At 49.5% G+C, this 20,101-nt stretch overlaps 1 pseudogene; it reads left to right on the top strand.

Annotated features, from left to right (window-relative positions):
• LOC147710176 (E3 ubiquitin-protein ligase TRIM39-like) overlaps positions 1–18,948 on the top strand; it is a 110,491-nt pseudogene extending 91,543 nt beyond the window's left edge.
• Positions 18,949–20,101: the final 1,153 nt, after the last annotated feature.

Raw genomic sequence — 20,101 nt, 5'->3', positions numbered from 1 at the left:
GGCCTTTCTGTACTTGTCTTTTTACCAGTCCATTGCCTAAGCATTAAAAATGTATAAACTCTGAATATTAGTGACCATTCACCTTTTCCTACCCATCACGAGCACACCCATTCTTCTCCTGTCCCTTGAGCAGCCTTTGTACCTTCCTTTTGTCTAAATTAACTTTTGATCTGGTTCAAGTATATGAAATTAAATATACTGGACTTAAACTATTCTTTGACGCTTTCGTGTTTTACATTGACTGTACGTTTTGAAAAATGCTATCTTAGATAGCAGGGTATGTTGTTGTGTTCATTGTTGGTATGTCTTACCAGTGTTTGACTTAATTAAGCAACACACACATGATAAATTATAAATTACTCTTCTCTAAAGCAGTCCCGGACCACTTGCTTATTACCTGATTGGCTATATATTCCTAACTAATGTGGCATCTGAATTTATGGTATTTTCGGAGCACGTGTAACCCCTCCAGCCATGCGTGCAATATTGGGGCCAATCTCCGGCTGTGCGTACTTTATATACACAAGACTCCACCAGAAGCAGATGTAACCTGTTAGTCAGCCCCCCTCTCACTGAGCTGACCACCGTTCATAGACAACCCAATCTGAGGCTCTCCGTGGACTCACATGAAGCACACTGGTCTCACTGAGCTATCTGCCATAGAACACCCACATCCTGTCATAAGATGTTAAAGGTACTTTTGGATCTCGTTAGAGCTGTGACTGTGGTGTATGAACAGTAACTCACACTGAGCTCTAGTCCGCAGGCGCTGCTCTTAATATGAATCTTATTTCAAATACAGGTCTTATGTGATGTTCATCCTTTGGTCCTGTAGCTGTCATTGCTCTTTAATACAAAGATGATGTGTCTGTTATTACAGGTGTAATAATGTGAAGATTCAGTGCCCAGAGATGGTGGTGAAGAGTTATAAAGGTAAATATCATTGTGACAATTAGCTCTGTATGTTATGGTTCATGAAAATGATGTTGTATGGTATGGTTTTGTGTGGTATGGTACGGAATGTTATGTTATGTTCGTATGGTATGGGATAGGAAGGGATGAGATTGTGTATGGTATGGTATTGTATGGTTTGGAACGTTATGATTGGATGGGATGGTGTGGTGTGCTATGGATTGGTATCAGGGTGTAATATGGTATGATGGTGTGGTGGGATGGTGGTATGCTATGGAATGGTATGGCATGGAATGTTATGGTGGTATGGTATGGGGTAGGAAGGGATTAGATGCGATTGGATGGTGTGGATTGTAGTTTTATGAAATGGTATGTTATGGCGGTATGGTATGGAACGTTATAATGGGATGGTGTGATGTGATATGGGGTGGGATCATAGTAAAATATGGGATGGCATGGAATTGCACCTCAGAATTTGGCATGTACTGCATACCACATTCTGTGTTCCAGAGTTCTAGGTCCAACAGTGACCTACCACATGCTTCTGCAATGACCCAGCACATACTGACCTAGGGCATGCACCTACAGTGACCTAGCGCATGCACCCACACTGACCTAGGGCATGCACCTACACTGACCTATCACATGCACCTACACTGACCTAGTGCATGCATCTACACTGACCTGGCACATACTTCTACTCTGATCTAATGTATGCACCTATAGTGACGTAGTGTATGAACCTACACTGACGTAGCACATGCACCTACACTAACCTAGCGCATATATCTACACTGATGCAGTGCATCCATCTACAATGCAGGTTAGTATATGACTGGAACTGTATACCTTGGAGTAGATCTGTCATTCTGTACCATCAAATGCAGTGTACTGACTAGTACTGTATACCTTTGAGTAGCTCTCTCGCTCTGTATCATCTAATATAGATTACTAACTAGTACAGTATGTCTTGGATCAATTCTGTTTTCTGTACAATCTAATGCACTGTACTGGCTATTACATTAAAGCTTGGAGTAGCTCTGTAGCTCTGTACCATCTAATACAGTGTACTGACTAGTACTGTATACCTTCTAATAACTCTGTACCATGTAATGCAGTGTACTGACTAGTACTGTATACTTTCTAATAACTCTCTCACTCTGTACCATGTAACGCAGTGTACTGACTAGTGCTGTATACCTCTAGTAGCTTTCCTTCCCTACAGCATCCATTGCGGTGTACTGATTACTACTGTATACCTTTGAAGTATTTGAAGTAGCTTTGTCACTCTGTGACTTCTAATAGAGTGTACTGACTAGTACAGATCACCTTCTAGCACCTCTGAGATGCACCCCAGTTGCAGAACATTTGCCCCAAGATTTCTCAACCTTTTCTACCTGAAGGACAGCTGTCGAAGCCTGGTTTACTTTTGAGAAGCAGCTTCACCTCTTGTAAGCCTTTGCTTTCCTCCTAGTTCTTGCTTCTGCTCTAACTTTGCTGCTTTAAGACTCTCATTTTCCAGTAGTGGGGAAACTTCCAGTAGTAAGGTTGGATCTAATTGTAATAAGGGTTTGACTATCATGTCACTATTTATTCGACTGGGGTCCGTTTTGATCACTGTGAGTATCTGCTGCCTGAATTCGGTCCATCTCCACTCCCAACGTGTTAACTGATTCTGTTCTGTTAGCAGTTATTTTTTAGGTCTCGCCTAGGCAGCGCGCATGCGCTGCTCTAGGAGGGCCTTTAGCCATCGGTCTTCACTTTTCAAGCGCTGCACTCGTGCATGTGGCGTCATCCACCTTGCAGGATCAAGCAGCGGCGTGCCACAAGCTCAAGTGCAGTGCTTGAAAAGTGAAGACGTCGCTAAGCACGCATGCACGCACCACTCCCGGGCTTGTTCTGTTAGTTGCTCTCTCTATAAGCAGAGAGAAGTGTGTATATAGATTTGCCACAAGGCAGCGTGAGCAAGCGGAGAGCGGCTTGGAAACATGAGGCGGCATACCTGATCACCTCCAGCCTCTGACGGCGTGTTGCTGGGCAATCGAGTACACCGCCTGCACTCCCAGGTGAAACATTTGCACCCTTGTTTGTGTTGTGTGTGAGCATCCGAAGAGTAGCGGTGCTGTCCCACAGCACCTTGACCAATTCTACAATGGCGTTGTACTACTTTGGCTGAGCTCGGGACTATTTTTGAATTTATTTACGAGTCACTTTTCACAACCACTACTGTGCGCCCGTCCACTTTTTGTGCATGCCGCTCTGCACCTTTCCTCCCTCCTTTTGTGCTACGTGTCCCTTCGTCTAATTACCGCCATCTTTTTGCTCCGCCATGAGACTGCCCGTAGCTCCTCTTATGTTGTTCATCCCTTCTGCCATTAGCGTACCTTGCCCTCTCCTGTGGCCAGAGCGGATCTGCTAAGCAGCCCCTCCCGTTGCTGGCTTCATTATTGCTGCCCCTGTATGGGCTTGGTCAGGGAGGCATTTTCAAGTTGAATACAATATACACGTTCCTCATACCCCGCAGACGTACCGACCAAGAGACGAGATGTCCATTAACTTGATTAGGATTCTCTAATTGTGACTGATTGGCATATGCAGCGGTAGTGCTGTGGACTTCAGGCAATGTTTATATATGTGATTTTCTTTTTTGCCCGTGTCACGGTGCAAGGAATTAAACAGTTATGACATCCATGTACCAGACCGAGGTCAAGACAAAGAGTCACTGTAGGTGATGCACAGCTGCTTGTTTATTGTCTCAGTTTCTGGGACAATTTAGCATCAAAGTCGGGAGCTTCTCGACAAGATGGTTGTTCTGAATGGACAGATGACGTGGTACTCCCTTAAGTGCAGAAGTCACTTTGCAGCAATTTCCACAGCTTTATTAGTTGCCAAGATAGACTGATTCATTTTACCACACACAAGTGACCCCTGAGTGCCTGCGAATGTTGGTTTAGGGATCATAATGAAAGACTTATTCACAAGGGGTACAGGTTTGAATCCCGGCAGTCCATTATGTTGATCAATAGCTTTGATTGCAACGATTTGACTACCAGGCATTGGCACCTTTTGCAAGTTATGCAAGCTCATACTGACCTGTTGCTGTTCACAGATTCGGCTATGGGCAGAATCATAGACATCAATACACCAAAATGGCAGGTGTACGGGAAGTAACATCACACATCCTTTGACCTTAATGACATCACATATGGGGACGCATATGACTACTACTGACTCCAAGGCATATTGAATAGTGGCACGGCTCATGGTCCTCCATGCTAATTCAGCATCATGTCAAGGTAAACAGTGATGTGGCAGTCTCCAGCTGTGATAATTGAGAACACGAAAATGGTGAAAGGACCAAAAAAAACACAGAGTACTCTTTCAAGGAACTTGGTTCCTTTGTTCATTCAGTACATAATGCAGGAAATTGACATGCAGCCCATCTCTTTGTGTGGGTGTGCAACTTTGATCATGCCAATGTCCACAATTCTTCATTCTTCAGGAAGTGTCTTAGTCAAACAAAGGTGTACTCCAGCCTTCCTGCTCCATGGAAGTATAGGTGATTTCACACAAGATGCATACACTTGGCTTTCCCTTGGTTTCTGGAGGGAGGGAGAATGAGAGATAGGAGAGCAGTAGAGGAAACATCATTTAATTAAGATCTACTCACACATACACTTGGTACTAGTTAGGCTAGCCATGATAAACGGCATATATTTACACAGGAAAAGCTGGTAATCGTTCTCTGCGTGGTTTGATCAGCTGCGACGAGTCGTTGTCTTGGCCGATTCATGGGGCTGGTCGTTGTTTTGAGTGTATCCCTACCACACATCAGTGAGACACCTTCCGAATCATGTACAGCACCCATCAGGAGACTTGTTACCCGGATCTCTTGCACAAGAAAACGCGTGGAGTCGGTCAATTGAAAGAAGGATCTACTGAGCGGTGACCCTGGGCCCAGAGCACTACTCAAGGCCTCGTGCATGGTCACAGATGATCTTAATGGTGATATTACATCACTATCAACATTTTTGATGATTTCACTAAAATCATGTTTGCTGACAGTGGGAATATTGCTGTTTAATTGAGTGACCATTGCAGGGACATCTACATGTTGTGGTAGTGCAACCTTCTCGCTCATTTTAATGTCTGATTATGTGTATTGGTGGAGTTTCAAAGACGTCAAGCATTATCTTTAATCAGTCAGGATATTGGTTATGAGTGACTTTAATTGACGAGTACAAAACAGATTTGTATTCTCAGGCTTTATTGTTAACAGCAGCAATACATTGTTTTGATTGTTTTCCATGCTGCCTTAAACACTGATCTTGAATAAGGGATTAAACAGGGCATTTTCTAGTCAGCCTAAGACTTGCTACTGATCGTGTTTTCACACTACTGCCCCATGTTTAACAACACTGAAGGGAAAATTTTCTGTTGAGGTACAGTTTTTACTGTTCATCACTGTATTTGTGTTTGAAAGAAAAGATATTAAAATAAAAGTAAATATCCCATCATTCAACACAAAATATCATTCCACATAATTACACACATAACACACAATCTCACTCCACATAGTTCCAGTACACTCAATACCACATAAATACTATCTGCATAATTCCACTTCACACCATGCCACATAATTCCACTACACAAATCCACTCGACACGATTCCGCAACTAAAAATTACAATCCAACCCACATTATTCCACTACACAACACATGCATACACACACATCAAATGTGTTTTACACAGGTAAAGCACATTGCCATTTACAATGCCAATAGCTCTAACCCAAACAAATGTGAGACCTATTGCATTTCCAATGCTTGTATTGGATTTTCCCTGTAAGATGAATGAATGAATATACAGCTACATAACAAGAGCAGCTTTGTTTTTATTAGATCATTAATGCTCATAATATTTGTGCAAAAATGAACCCCTTTGTGGTCGATGCAAAAACAAATTCAGTTTGGGATGGATCCCTAACGACATTTACTAATTCAGTGACAGCACGGCTTGTAATGCGGGTTTACCCATCGTGAATGTAAAGGCCCAAACAACAATCTTTTTTATTTTGATATCTCTATCGGTATTTCATATAAATAATATAACGGCAGTGACACGATGTCACACAAGGCCCTTTTCCGTTTCTCGATAGCGCATGGTATATTCTCCTAATGGGAGCTTCTTTGTTATTCACATGTAAGGGACTTAAAGCTTGAGTATATCATCACTGCCATTTGCTTTCACGCACACAAAGCACTCCACAAAGCCGGACCAGCCTACCTTAACAGCAGACTCAGCTTCTACACCCGCATCCGCCAGCTCAGCTCCGCCAGCCTCGCCCTCGCCGCTATCCCCGCATCCAACGAACGATCTCCGGCGGCAGATTCTTCTCCTACCTCGCCGCCAAGACCTGGCACACCCTCCCTACCCACATACGGCAGACCCAAGACCTACTCGCCTTCAGAAGACTCGTCAAGACCTGGCTCTTCGAGCAGGAGGAGCCCCTCCCCCTCAGTGCCTTGAGACCCTCACGGGTAAGTAGCGCGCTCTACAAGTACTCTGATTGATTTCAAGGTGCCCCAGCACTGACAAAAGTGCACATAACCCGGAAACATCCCACAAGGTTCGTCTTCATAGTAGACATGCGTTGCAGCATTTTTTGTTATTTCTTTTTTAATACAGGTGTTCAATTATACATAATATAATCCTAATTATATATAAGCTAACAGAAATGGCAATAGCGATCGCTAAACACTTATAAAGTCCCAAAGGCGAGACCTATTGGCTATTCCAATGCTTGTTTTTAAAATTGGGTAGACTTGACCAGACTGACTAGCATGCGATCCACTCTTTCCCAAAATGTGACTTTTTGTAATGAGCTTTCCTAAGCCTCTGACGCTGTCTTTTAGTCGGTTGTGTGATGTCTTCAAGTGGGTCGCACCTTAACAAAGTATGGGTAATATGGGTGTGGAAAATCAGGGGTCCCTACCTCATCCGAAGGGCGGAACCGACAGGGGTCTCCCACCCCCACGCCGAGACAAACCGCATCCCTAGGTCATCGGACTTCCTCTCTTCACCCACAGGATCCGCGAACCATTGACGACCCGGAACCCGACAAACCGGAAACCGGAAACCGGAAGTGAAGTCCCTACTGGTGACCCGGAACCCGAACCATCCGGAAGCGGAAGTGCGGCAACTACGCTCCACCAGGAAGATAGAAAAGCCGGGAGAGCAGTCAAGACTTTGTTCAGCCCAGCGGACTCGTGGCAGGAGAAAGCGAACGGTGCGGAACCCCCGACGGAGAGCGGAAGAAGAGAGGAGAGCGTAGAGAAGGCGGAAAGCGGAGAGGAGAAGGAGGAAGAAGACCTGTGGTCGGAGGACTGGTGGCGACCTCCGGAGGTGGCAGGAGAGCGGCCGCAACTCGGATGAGAGTTGCGGCGGGGCACGTGAGTACCTTCTATCCTTTCTCCGTGTCCCTGTGTAAATATAGTGTAAATACCTGTAAAAACCTGTAGATAGAAAGAGTCACGAGCACCCAGCACTGTCCGTGTAGATAACCGAAGTATCACGAGCACGTTGTATATATATATATCCCTATCCTTGCACTGACCCGGACACCCCAGCCACTATACCCCTCCCGCTTGCAATTGACCCTAACCCCTCTACCCTTCCCCGCCTTCCCCACGTTTCCGTTCCTGGCCCACTCACTCCTGGTGAAGGTGAGAGTACTCCGTAGTCCTCATCGGACTGGACTAACCCCAGTTTGTTCTCTCTCTTACATATCTCCGAGGAGACCCATCGCCCGACCGTCATCTGATGACAACACCCTACAGAGTACCCGGGACAAGACCTCAACCCTACAACAGAGCCCACCCATCACGACGTTCTCTCTGGACTTCCTCCCCTATACCTCTGTGGAACACTACTGTGTGTGCCTTACCTGTGAATAAAATCCGAAACTATAGCTCACTACATCCGGCCTCCCAGCGTGTTATTCCGGCCCGCCAAACCCACATCTCCACAGGTGGTGTCAGAAGTGGGATCTGCCGGAAGCATGGAGGCCGCGGTTAAACAGCTGGCGGAGAGCCAGGAGATGCTTGGAAAAATGATGGAGAGGTTCCTCAAGACTGCCGAGGATGACCGTGGCCAACTACACGATGTCCTTAAAGGACAGGGGACTGCTCAGGACCAAGCCCTCGAGAAACTGACCACCGTCATGGGGCAACAAAGGCCAACCACCTCCTTACCCTCAGTGGTTCTCCAAAAATATGTGTCGGGTGAAGACCCCGACTATTTTTTCACCAATTTCGAGCGCTTGGCGCAGGCTGCCGCCTGGCCTGCCGATCGCTGGAGCCACTACCTTGGTCCACTGTTAACGGGCGAACTACAGGCCGCCTATCAGCAGGCCAATATCCAGGGAGTGACTCCCTACCAAGATGTAAAAACCTGCATTCTTGAGAGACTGGGAATCGACGACGAAACGTATAGGGTTCGTTTGCGTCAGGCCAAAGAGGGCCCCCAAGAAACGCCGCGTGCACTCTCCTTTAGGATACAGGACTTGGCCAACAGATGGCTAAAACCGGCCACCGCCACGAAGGAAGAGATCCTTGCAAAGATATATTTAGAACAGTACTTGGCGTCTCTTCATCCAGCCACACAAAAATGGGTGAGACAACACGCCCGCCTGACTTTGGACAGCGCGGTGGAAATAGCCAGCGCCTACAGTAGAGCCCAAGAGTCCCAACGGGGCAAAGAAGAACAACATCCACGCATTCCTCATAGCAACCACTCCCGGCCCCAAAGAGCACCAACCCCGGTCAGAAAACCGGATCCCGCTCCCTTGATGCCATACCCAGTCCTGCCTCGACCTCCCCCACCCGGTCCCCAGTGTTATCACTGTGGAGGATACGGACACATAGCCCGGGTGTGTCCTCAAAAGGAGGAACCGATGGACATAGGGATGGCACGGAACTATGTATGCCTCACCAACTAAGTCACCCCTCCCCCTTTTCGCTGCCCCGTGAGAATTGATGGACACCGTATGATGGCCTTGGCGGACACGGGGTGTAGACATAGTGTCCTAAGACCCCAGGAACTACCCCATCCTGTCGGACCCCATACTGGGACTGTCGCTATAAAATGTGTTCACGGCGACACCAAGAGCTATCCAACGGCTCAAGTAAGGATACAACAAAACGCAGATGTGGGTAGCATGTTAACAGTCGGGCTGGTTCCTAATCTCCCGGAACAAGCCATATTAGGCAGCGATTATAGCGGTCTTCCCCACCTCCTGAAAGACACTACAGACTCCCTAAAGAAATGGTGGGCGGAGGCTCCGTTTCCCCATGGATCCCCGACTACGGACTCTCCCTCAAAACCCGGAAAGACTAAGAAACAAAAGAAAAGAGAAAAGAGAACCTTTACAGGCGCCTTCCCTGCTCATGTCGACGATCATCCTTGGGAAACGGACCGCGAATTCCGCGCCGCACAGCAAGAGGACCCCGTCTTACAGGAAGCCTGGAATCGTGCCCTGGACAATGAGGACCCCCTGCACGTAGGTCCTTACTTCTTTCGCAAACATGGACTCCTATATAGAAAAGGGGGGCCCCAGGATCCCACTCAGTTAGTTATCCCCGGATTGTTTCGGGACAAGGTCCTATACCTGGCCCACAGTCATTTGCTGGGAGGACATTTCAGTGATCTAAAAACCGGCCAAACTATCCTCGACAAGTTCTATTGGCCGGGCGTTCATGGCCAAATAAAGCGATACTGTAAGGAGTGTCCGGTCTGCCAGAGAAACAGCCGGTATCGACCCCCCCGAGTGCCTCTCCAACCCCTTCCTCTTATTGACGTCCCTTTTTCCCGAGTGGGTATGGACCTGATAGGACCCCTGTTACCCTCTAGGTCGGGGTGTAGGTACGCCCTGGTGTTAGTAGATTACGCCACTAGGTTCCCGGAGGCCATCCCTTTGAAGCAGCCCACTACACAAAACATCGCTAAAGCCCTTATCTCCATCTTCAGTAGGGTAGGATTCCCTCGGGAGATCTTAACGGATCAGGGTACACCTTTCGTGTCCTCCCTCATGCGTCAAGTATGCGCCAATTTGGGTATCAAACAGATAAGGACTTCGGCCTATCACCCCCAGACAGACGGGTTGGTGGAGAGATATAACGCCACCCTCAAATCCACCCTGAAAAAGCTCCTGGGCCTTGAAAGTAAAAGGTGGGAGGAGATGCTTCCCCTCGCCCTCTTCGCCATTCGGTGCAAAGTGCAAAGCAGCACCGGGTATTCCCCATATGAATTATTATATGGACGTGCCCCGAGGACCTTGTTAGACATGGCTCGCGAGGCGTGGGAAGCTGAGCCAGACCGTACCCGCCCTCTCCCCGAGTATGTTGATAACCTCCGAACCCACTTGACCCAAATCAGAGAAATAGTGCGGCAGAATCTGACAGCGTCGCAGGTCACTCAAAAACAGCAGTATAATAAAGGAACTAAGGCCCGTTCTTTCAACCTAGGAGACCTGGTGTTGTTACTCCTGCCATCCTCTGACCATAAACTGTTGGGTCAGTGGCAAGGCCCCTTCCCTATCTTGAGACAAGTGACTCCCGTCACCTATGAACTGGAGTTGGATGCCAACCGGAGTGTCACCCAGATCTACCACGTCAATCTATTAAAGAGGTGGGAGGGACCCCTCCCTGTCCTGACTGGCTCACTCTCTCTGCCCTTCGAGAGCTGTATAGACCCTGACCTCCCTGAAATCAACAAACAGGACCTTAAACGGGCCCTGTCCTCCGTCCAAGCCGTGTTTTCATCCCTACCCGGACACTCCACCATAGAGGAACACGCAATCCACACTGAAGCAGGGAAAATCGTGCGACAGAGGCCCTACCGGATCCCAGAAGCACGCCGAGCAGTAATAAAAGAAGAGACCAACCAAATGTTGAAGATGGGTATAATCGAACCGTCTAACAGCAGTTGGAATTCCCCAATCGTGTTAGTACCCAAACCTGATGGCTCCACCCGTTTCTGCATAGATTTCAGGGAGGTAAATAAAATCTCGGCTTTCGACTCCTATCCCCTGCCTCGAGTGGACGAGATGGTGGAACGGATAGGCAAAGCTAAATACATCAGTACCCTGGACTTGTGTAAAGGGTACTGGCAGATCCCTTTAAAGCCGGACGACAAACCTAAAACAGCGTTCTCAACCCCTGAGGGTTTGTTCCAATTTAAAGTGATGCCCTTCGGGCTACATGGGGCCCCGGCGACATTTCAAAGGGCTATGAACCTGGTCTTACGACCCCATGCCGACTTTGCCGGGGCGTACTTAGACGACATAGTCATATACAGCGACAGCTGGGCACAACACCTACTCCATTTACAGGCTGTGGTTCACTCCCTGGGTAGTCATGGGTTCACCATTAACCCCGCCAAGACGACCTTGGCGGCCCAAAGTGTGAAGTATCTGGGATACCTCTTAGGGGAGGGGGTCATTCGTCCCCAAAACAATAAGATACAAGCCATACACTCTATACCCTTCCCGCACACAAAGAGAGAACTCCGTGCCTTTCTCGGGTTACTAGGGTATTATAGGAGGTTTATTCCCCGGTTCTCCCAGATAGCCGCTCCCTTGACGGACCTCTTGAAAAAGACCGCCAGAACTGAAGAGGAATTGCAACAACCCACTCCTCTTCTGCTGCAGGCCTTCGACCTCCTCAAACAATCCCTATTGTCGGAACCAGTGTTGATCAGTCCGGACTATTCCCGTCCTTTCATCCTGCAGACAGATGCCTCCGATCAGGGTTTGGGGGCGGTCCTGTCCCAGAAAGACGAAAAAGGGGTGGAAAAACCAGTTCTGTACATTAGTCGGAAGCTCTTTCAGCGGGAACAAAACTATGCAGTCGTGGAGAAAGAGGCTCTGGCGATTAAATGGGCAGTGGACAGTCTCAGGTATTATTTAGAGGGCCGGGAATTTGTCCTGTATACGGACCATGCCCCACTTGAGTGGATGGCCCGCAATCGGGGCCACAACGACAGGGTTCTTAGGTGGTTCCTGTCGTTACAACCATTTCGTTTCACAACGCTACATCGAAAGGGACTAGACCAGGGCAATGCTGACTACCTCTCACGTTATCCAGCCCCTTCCACCCCTACTAGTAAGACAGCTAGGGAAAGGGGATGTGGAAAATCAGGGGTCCCTACCTCATCCGAAGGGCGGAACCGACAGGGGTCTCCCACCCCCACGCCGAGACAAACCGCATCCCTAGGTCATCGGACTTCCTCTCTTCACCCACAGGATCCGCGAACCATTGACGACCCGGAACCCGACAAACCGGAAACCGGAAGTGAAGTCCCTACTGGTGACCCGGAACCCGAACCATCCGGAAGCGGAAGTGCGGCAACTACGCTCCACCAGGAAGATAGAAAAGCCGGGAGAGCAGTCAAGACTTTGTTCAGCCCAGCGGACTCGTGGCAGGAGAAAGCGAACGGTGCGGAACCCCCGACGGAGAGCGGAAGAAGAGAGGAGAGCGTAGAGAAGGCGGAAAGCGGAGAGGAGAAGGAGGAAGAAGACCTGTGGTCGGAGGACTGGTGGCGACCTCCGGAGGTGGCAGGAGAGCGGCCGCAACTCGGATGAGAGTTGCGGCGGGGCACGTGAGTACCTTCTATCCTTTCTCCGTGTCCCTGTGTAAATATAGTGTAAATACCTGTAAAAACCTGTAGATAGAAAGAGTCACGAGCACCCAGCACTGTCCGTGTAGATAACCGAAGTATCACGAGCACGTTGTATATATATATATCCCTATCCTTGCACTGACCCGGACACCCCAGCCACTATACCCCTCCCGCTTGCAATTGACCCTAACCCCTCTACCCTTCCCCGCCTTCACCACGTTTCAGTTCCTGGCCCACTCACTCCTGGTGAAGGTGAGAGTACTCCGTAGTCCTCATCGGACTGGACTAACCCCAATTTGTTCTCTCTCTTACATATCTCCGAGGAGACCCATCGCCCGACCGTCATCTGATGACAACACCCTACAGAGTACCCGGGACAAGACCTCAACCCTACAACAGAGCCCACCCATCACAACGTTCTCTCTGGACTTCCTCCCCTATACCTCTGTGGAACACTACTGTGTGTGCCTTACCTGTGAATAAAATCCGAAACTATAGCTCACTACATCCGGCCTCCCAGCCTGTTATTCCGGCCCGCCAAACCCACATCTCCACAATGGGTTACTGGTTCTCCCAGATCTATACTAGTTTTGCGAGGTGGACAAAGCAGAGGGACACCACAGCTTTCAGTTCTTCTGTGGCACCTGCTAGTTAACGACCTTTCGGCTTCACCTCGCTGCTGTTCCGAAATTACTTCACTCGACTCCACTGTAACCTTTCCTAATTGTGTTGTTTTTTTTTGGCAAGGAACTTTATTATTTGAAGCACAATTGTCAGAATTGGTTGGTGTGGTAATGTCCACTGTTTTTGAAGTTGTCTTTAACTGCAGCTTAATGTCGTCCAAAACAGAGTCTACAAATCTTGGAAGGGATGCCAGCAGGGGCGGTGGGTGACATTGCGAAGTGGTGAGGCGCAAAGTGATTTGCATACAGCACCGTAGCGAGCAAGCGAGCCTGAACCCCAAATTTTGAAAAAAAAGAAGAAAAATCGAGCATTTTCAAGCAAATTTGAGAAAGCAGGAAGGTTAATAAAGCAATTGTGAAAGTGCAGTTATTACATTAATAGATGGCATAACATAGGTAGCTGCTTATTCAGTATAATCACACAATGACCATGCAAGGTTCCACAGCATACTCTAAAGCAGGACAAAACAAAACGCCCACTCTGCGACGTTTCCCACTTTCACTGAGCTATGATGGACTCTCTGCCCTCCTGCACTCTATGGCACCTATGCCCTGTGCACCGTCTACCACTGCGTCACACTCCCCCATGCGCATACCACTCGGTTTGTACTTTTAACCCCATCCTTCATCCGCTTTTTTTGTTGTTGCAGTTTTTATATAGCGCAAACTCGACCCGAAGGTATTGCAGCGCTTTACATGAACACCAATCACAACACACATCATTTTCGATAAACACGGGGAGATTAAGTAATTTGCCCAGAATTTCAGGTTGTTGAGCCGAAGCCGAGACCCAAACCTGATTCCCCAGCTCCAAGGTCAGTAGGACATCCTGAGGAGGGAGGAGAAAAAGAGAGGGGGAGAGGAGTCAGGGGAGCCCTGGTGAGTGTGAGAAGAGGGGAGGAGAGCCGAGTGAGCGTGTCCCGGAGAGAGGGAGTGAAGAGGAGGGGGGCTGAGCGTGGACCCCGCCAGAAGCAAAGGACCAGGGGCTGACTAGAGACAGAGAGAGGGCAGAGGAGAGACAGAGAGAGAGAGAGAGGGCAGCTGGCACCAAGGAGAGACAGAGAGCACGAGGCACAAGGAGGAGCAGGGCGCACGTGCACAGAGACATCCTTCAATATAGATGAAGAGAGAGCGGAGGACATAACGGGGCAAAGACCAAGAAGGGGAGAGTGACAGAGACGGGGCAGAAGAAGAGACAGGGGGAGGTACTGAGAGCGGAGGGGCAGACAGAGTGCCTGGGCAGAATAAAGACAGCGCGTGAGAGAGGAGCGCTCCCACCCCGAACACCTCGCGGAGGTACTGCCTCCTCTCCCAGGATACCTCCTGCCTCCTCACCCGGGATAACTCCTGCCTCCTCACCCGGGATACCTCCTGCCAACTCACTCACTCTGAGGTAGAGAGCTCCATCTGCCTCCTCATCCCGGACACCACCTGCCTCCTCTCCCAGGATACCTCCTCCCTCCTCGCCGGGGACATCTCTTGCATAACAAGCCCGGACTCATCTTCGGTGAGGTAGAGAGGTCCACCTGCCTCCTCTCCCGGACCTCTCCTGCCTCTCTCTTCGGACCCCTCCTGCCTCCTCACCTCGGACCCCTCCTGCCTCGCCACGGATAGCTCCTCGCTGTCCCACAGAAGCTCTTAACCCCTCGGCCCTGACAGCACCTCCGTCAGGTAGAAAACTCAGGCTGCACTTTCAACCCGAACGCATCTGAGAGAGGTAGAAAGACCCCGGGTTGTCTGCTCTCCCTGACACACCCGGGAGAAGAACAGAAGGTTCAGACTGCCTCCTGACCACGGGTGGACCTCAGTGAGGTACAGAGACCCCAGGCTGCCTGCGCCACCCGTATACCCGCCTCGGTGAGGTACAAAGACCCCAGGCTGCCTCTTTGCCACGGGTGGACCCCAGGGAGGTACAAAGACCCCCAGGTGCCTCCTATCTCCCGACACATCTCAGTGAGGTATAAAGATCCCAGTCTGCCTGCGCCCCTGGACACTTCATCGGAGAGGTACAGAAACCCCCGTGTGCCTGTTCTCCCCCCGGACACCCCATCGGAGAGGTACAGAGACCCCCGTGTGCCTGTTCCCCGGGACACCCACTCGGTGAGGTACAAGGACCCCAGGCTTCCTCCTCCCCCCCGGACCCCTCCCCGGTGAGGTACATAGACCCCCAGGCTGCCAGCCCCCCCGGACACCCCTCCTCACCATGACCTGCATCGCAGATTTCTTCACCTACGAGACCACCAAGTCCGTGGTGTTGAAGAGCTGGACCATCGGCGTCATCAACCGGGCCGTGCAGCTCCTCATCATCGCCTACTTCGTCGGGTAGGCGCTGTCTGTCCGTTGGTGGATGTGTGGGTCTGTCCTTGTGTGTGCAGAGATGGACGTGTGCGTGTGCCATTGCCCTTACTGTTGTGATAATAGCACTGTGAGTCCGTCGCAGGCCATACATTTGATATGGCATGGATCTTTCGCGAGAGGCAGAGCTCTGAGCCTCTTCCTTGACAGGATGTCCCACCACACGCGGCATCCAATGATGGATGCTGCGCCGTGGATCAGCCAATCCTGGCGCTGCATGCAGCGCCAGGATTGGCTAGGGGGGCACATTTCCTGCTCGCCCTGTCGCCCTTTGGAAACCCGGGCTGTGGCAGCAAACAAGCACCCCTGGGTCCCGCTGGGGGACTTAGTGCGCATGCTTGAGAAAGTTGCCAACTTTCCCAAGCATGCGCACTGTAAGTTCCCCAGCACCGCGGGACTGTCACTGCGCACTACGGTCTGCTGCAGTATGAGTGTGGACTGTCTCTCAAGCTGCAGCAGGCCACCCTCCCTGCGCAATTCCCGCCGGCGGCTGTATTTCATTTAGAAGATAGTTACTAGGATTGCGGCCGCGATGCAGGTCCATGGTGGCTGGTGTGGCTACGCCCCTACGCCCCAATGGACGCACCGCTGCTGGATGCCAGTTTATCTAAAACTGGACTGCAGACACAAGCAGGAACATATTGTGTGTCAACTTGTGCCCTCTGGAATATAGAGAGCTTTTGTATTGAATAAGTCCACCTAGATGTCTGACTTACTAGACTGGTACGGTAAGGCTTCGATGACAGTTTGAAATGAACTAAGCAAAATAGCCCACGTATTGTTGTCGTTTCCTCCCCAACAAGGGAAGTGGCGGTCCAGTACTTCAGCTTGTCGGGAGATGTCTGGAGACAGTGTGTGACGGAGTCGGGGGTTCGGAAGGCACCTCTGAGGCTGGGGCCTAACCTAACCTTCATCATGTGACCCCCCCTCCTGTCGCAATGCTCGGTCGGACCGGCCGAATGGTATAGCTGTGACGAGGAAGACAACCTGGACTGGCCCTTTAACTGGAAGCGACCTGAAGCGGAGGCGGGGCCTAACCCGGATGTAAATACGACCGTGAAGGAGAGTCCGGTGTGCTTGTTCACCGGCGTGGGAATTGGAGAGGAGGACGCTATATCGGGAGGAGAGTGGTGGAGAGAAGCGAGAGGACACGTGAAGGCGGAGGAAAGACCCGAAGTAACATCGATCGAGGCAGAGGAGGAACTGCGTGACCAGGCGACGGCGCGGGAGCCAGGAGACCATCGGAACCACGAGTCGCCCGGCCACACGCGACCTGGAGGCGTGTGGCTTTCAGAGGTACGTGACCGTATCTCGGGTTGGGTGAGGAGGCGGGGAAGACCGCGTGTATAGTAATCCCTACCTTGTCTCTTCTTCCCAGGAACCCTCCCAGCACCTACCCCACTTCCCTGTGCACCGACATTGTATTAGTTTCACTTTGGGATTCCTCACCCCTTTCCCCTCACTACAGTGTATAGTCACCGGTACTGAGATACCCTCTCTTGTCCTTTCCTCAGAGGCGACTGCGGATTAACCACAGAGACCGATCTGGTTGAACCGAGACGGAGCCCCATCCGGAAAAAGACAGAGACCCCGAGACGAAGACAGAGACGAGAGAGGAGCAGTTCTCCCAGGAGACTACACCCGAGAAAAAAGTGTACTGACATTCCCTTTCATCAAATAAAACTCTCACTTACTAAAACCCGATTGTTGCCCATTTCTGCGCAGCCCGCTACACAGTGATAAGGGGGGGCCAGCCAGAGGTATTCCTTCTCCCTGTATCAACACAGGCTTTGCCTGTGGCTCCACCTGTGAGTGGAAATGTCTCATCCAATTGAGTCTTCCTCCCGAACTCGAATGGAATTCGACAGCCCTATTAGAGAAATACCATTAGTAATTTACTGCTTTGTTCCCTGGACAGGATCCTTGCCGTCCAAGCCTGAAAGTTGAGGTTTAAAGCTGTTATCGTTGGAATTAAATGGTTGGTGCACCTCAACTATTACTTGCCTAACCTTGCCCTTTGTCAGGACAGTGTTTGGCTCTATTACACATTTAGCTGCCAGTGGCCCATTGGAGTTAAGATACAGTCCCTCAGGAACTGTATCCGGCTCAGACTTCAAAATCCCTAAGTCATTATGACTTCAATGAGCTGAACACCTGAGTTTACCTTCTCTCCATGGCTCGGAAGCTCCTTTTCGCCAAGTACTCACACTGTAAGGCAGATTTTTTAGTTTTAATTTCTGCAGAGGTAACAGATTTTAAAGATATTTAAAGAGTTTTGGGTGTTATTTCGGAAAAACCAGGTTAAAATGCACGAAGCAGGCTTGTAATCCACTTGCCTCGTGATATGTAAGTAAAGCAGTCACTGGATTCTTTAAAAAAAAAAAAAATTGTCTCGATTTCCCCCTGTACTATTTGTCTGGTAGTTTGAACCTCTGCTATAATTTAAGGAAATCCCCTTCTTGTTCAATCAATCAATCAAATAAACGTTATTCAGTTTCACAAAAGTAAACTATACAAGGTACCCCCTTCTTGTTTTGTTGTAGCCTCTGCTTGCGTGGGTTTTATTTTTCCTTTCTAGCGCTGTGTGCTCCTTCCAGATGTGGTGTAAATTAATCATATGTAAAACAGAATCAGTAATTACAGCCTTTCTTTGTGTCATTAAATCTCTAATTCTGAATCTCTTCTCTGCAGTGATGGTGACTCTGGATCCTGACACGGCTCATCCTCGGCTCCTCCTGTCCGAGGGAGGGAGACGTGTGAGAGAGACGGGCACAGCACAGCCCCTCCCGGACACCCCCAAGAGATTCACCTACTACTACTGTGTGCTGGGGAGCGAAGGGTTCACCTCCGGCAGACATTACTGGGAGGTGCAGCTGCTGCAGGGGGGGGGAGAGTGGCATGTGGGGGTCGCAGCGGAGTCTGTGAACAAGAAGGGCTTCTTCACATGGTCACCTGAGGGGGGAGTCTGGGCTGTGCGGGGGTCGAAGGGTCAGTACGAGGCTCTCACCTCCCCTGAGACCCCTCTGTCCCCGCGTGAGAAGCCCCTGAAGCTGGGGGTGTATCTGGACTATGAGGGGGGCGGCTGTCCCTGTACAATGCTGACTCCATGGAGCTTCTCTACTCCTACCCGCCGGCCCCCTTCACACAGAGGCTCTTCCCGCTCTTCTGTCTCTATGGAGGAGCGGAGCTGAGGCTGGTGTGAGAGTGACCCCCCCCCCCCCCCCCCCACCCCCCAACTGTTATCTACAGTTCAAAGAATCTTCTTCACAACGACCCTCCCACATGTTGCCATGACACCCAGAAGCCTCACCTGAAACTGACTGCTACATATCTCTTTTCCTTGTACATTTTTTAAAAGAAGGGCAGGAAATGTTTGCCGTGTGAATTATGCACCAGACATCATGTAACATATGATAAAGTCTCTTTAAACTTCAAAAATGTGTATTTCTTTGGCGTGCAGAGCTTTGACATTAATATGCACATTATAGCGCTGCGCTGAGAAGTACTTATTGAAAGTGATTGTTTTTAAACATGACCCTAGAAACCATTCCTGCCCCGCCCAATAACAGGGATATTATTAAATACCTCAGACGCAAGACAGTTGTCACGTGAACCCTGTATGTAACCCAGATTCAGGGCGGCTGTAGGACAGTGCGACCGGTGCAGCCGCACCTGCGCTAATCTGGGAGCAGTGATGTGTGCGGAAATAACTTTGGCTTTTAAAAGCACCTGCTGCTTCCTTGTGTGTCCAGCAGGTTTCAGGCAACAATAAAAATGTCAAGATGACACAGGTGAATAATGTTTCTGCTGGAGAGAGATCGAAGTTTTGTCTTGTCACGATTTCAACTCATCCTTAAGTAGCGCAGAGGGTTAATATGCCGGCTGCAAAGAATGTGTACAAGCAGAACACAGAGCGTTAATCCTCATTGGTCTGTGTAACATTTCCTATAGACTGATTTACACATATAAGATTCATTGCCTATGTTAATGTGTGTTTCGTGTAAAGTGCTCTGACAACTACGAGTTGGCATGAGTAGCGCTATAAAACAAAAGACATGCGTATGAGAGAGGGACTGTACAGAGATGGGTGCCACTGTTGGAAGGTGGGGGTGAGGGAATATTTAGAAATGGTGTCATGGGCGGAGGGGCACAAATAAATATTGTTGCACCTGGAGCCTCTAACTCTAAAGCCAGCTCTGCCCAGATACTTTTAGATCCATTAATTCAAACGCAATCGTTTTTTGTAGCGCTGGTATTCTGAATTGAAGGTGCTTTCATTTGGGATGAGGAAGAAAATGGACCATCAGTGAAATCAAATATTTTTCTAGGATCACAAAATTTGGTTACGCAGTGAAGCCGCAATTAAACCTGGTGTTCTAGTTTCCCTTCGGAAAATTTACCTACTAAATGGGTATCTATTTGTCTCTCCTTTTTACCTTAAATGTTAATGCTTTTGTGATCCATCACC

Source organism: Lissotriton vulgaris, chromosome 5 (genome assembly GCF_964263255.1).
Source record: "Lissotriton vulgaris chromosome 5, aLisVul1.2, whole genome shotgun sequence".
In the NCBI taxonomy this organism is placed as follows: Eukaryota; Metazoa; Chordata; class Amphibia; order Caudata; family Salamandridae; genus Lissotriton; species Lissotriton vulgaris.
Note: the sequence above shows the minus strand (reverse complement) of the source record. Positions and strands in the feature narration are given on the sequence as shown.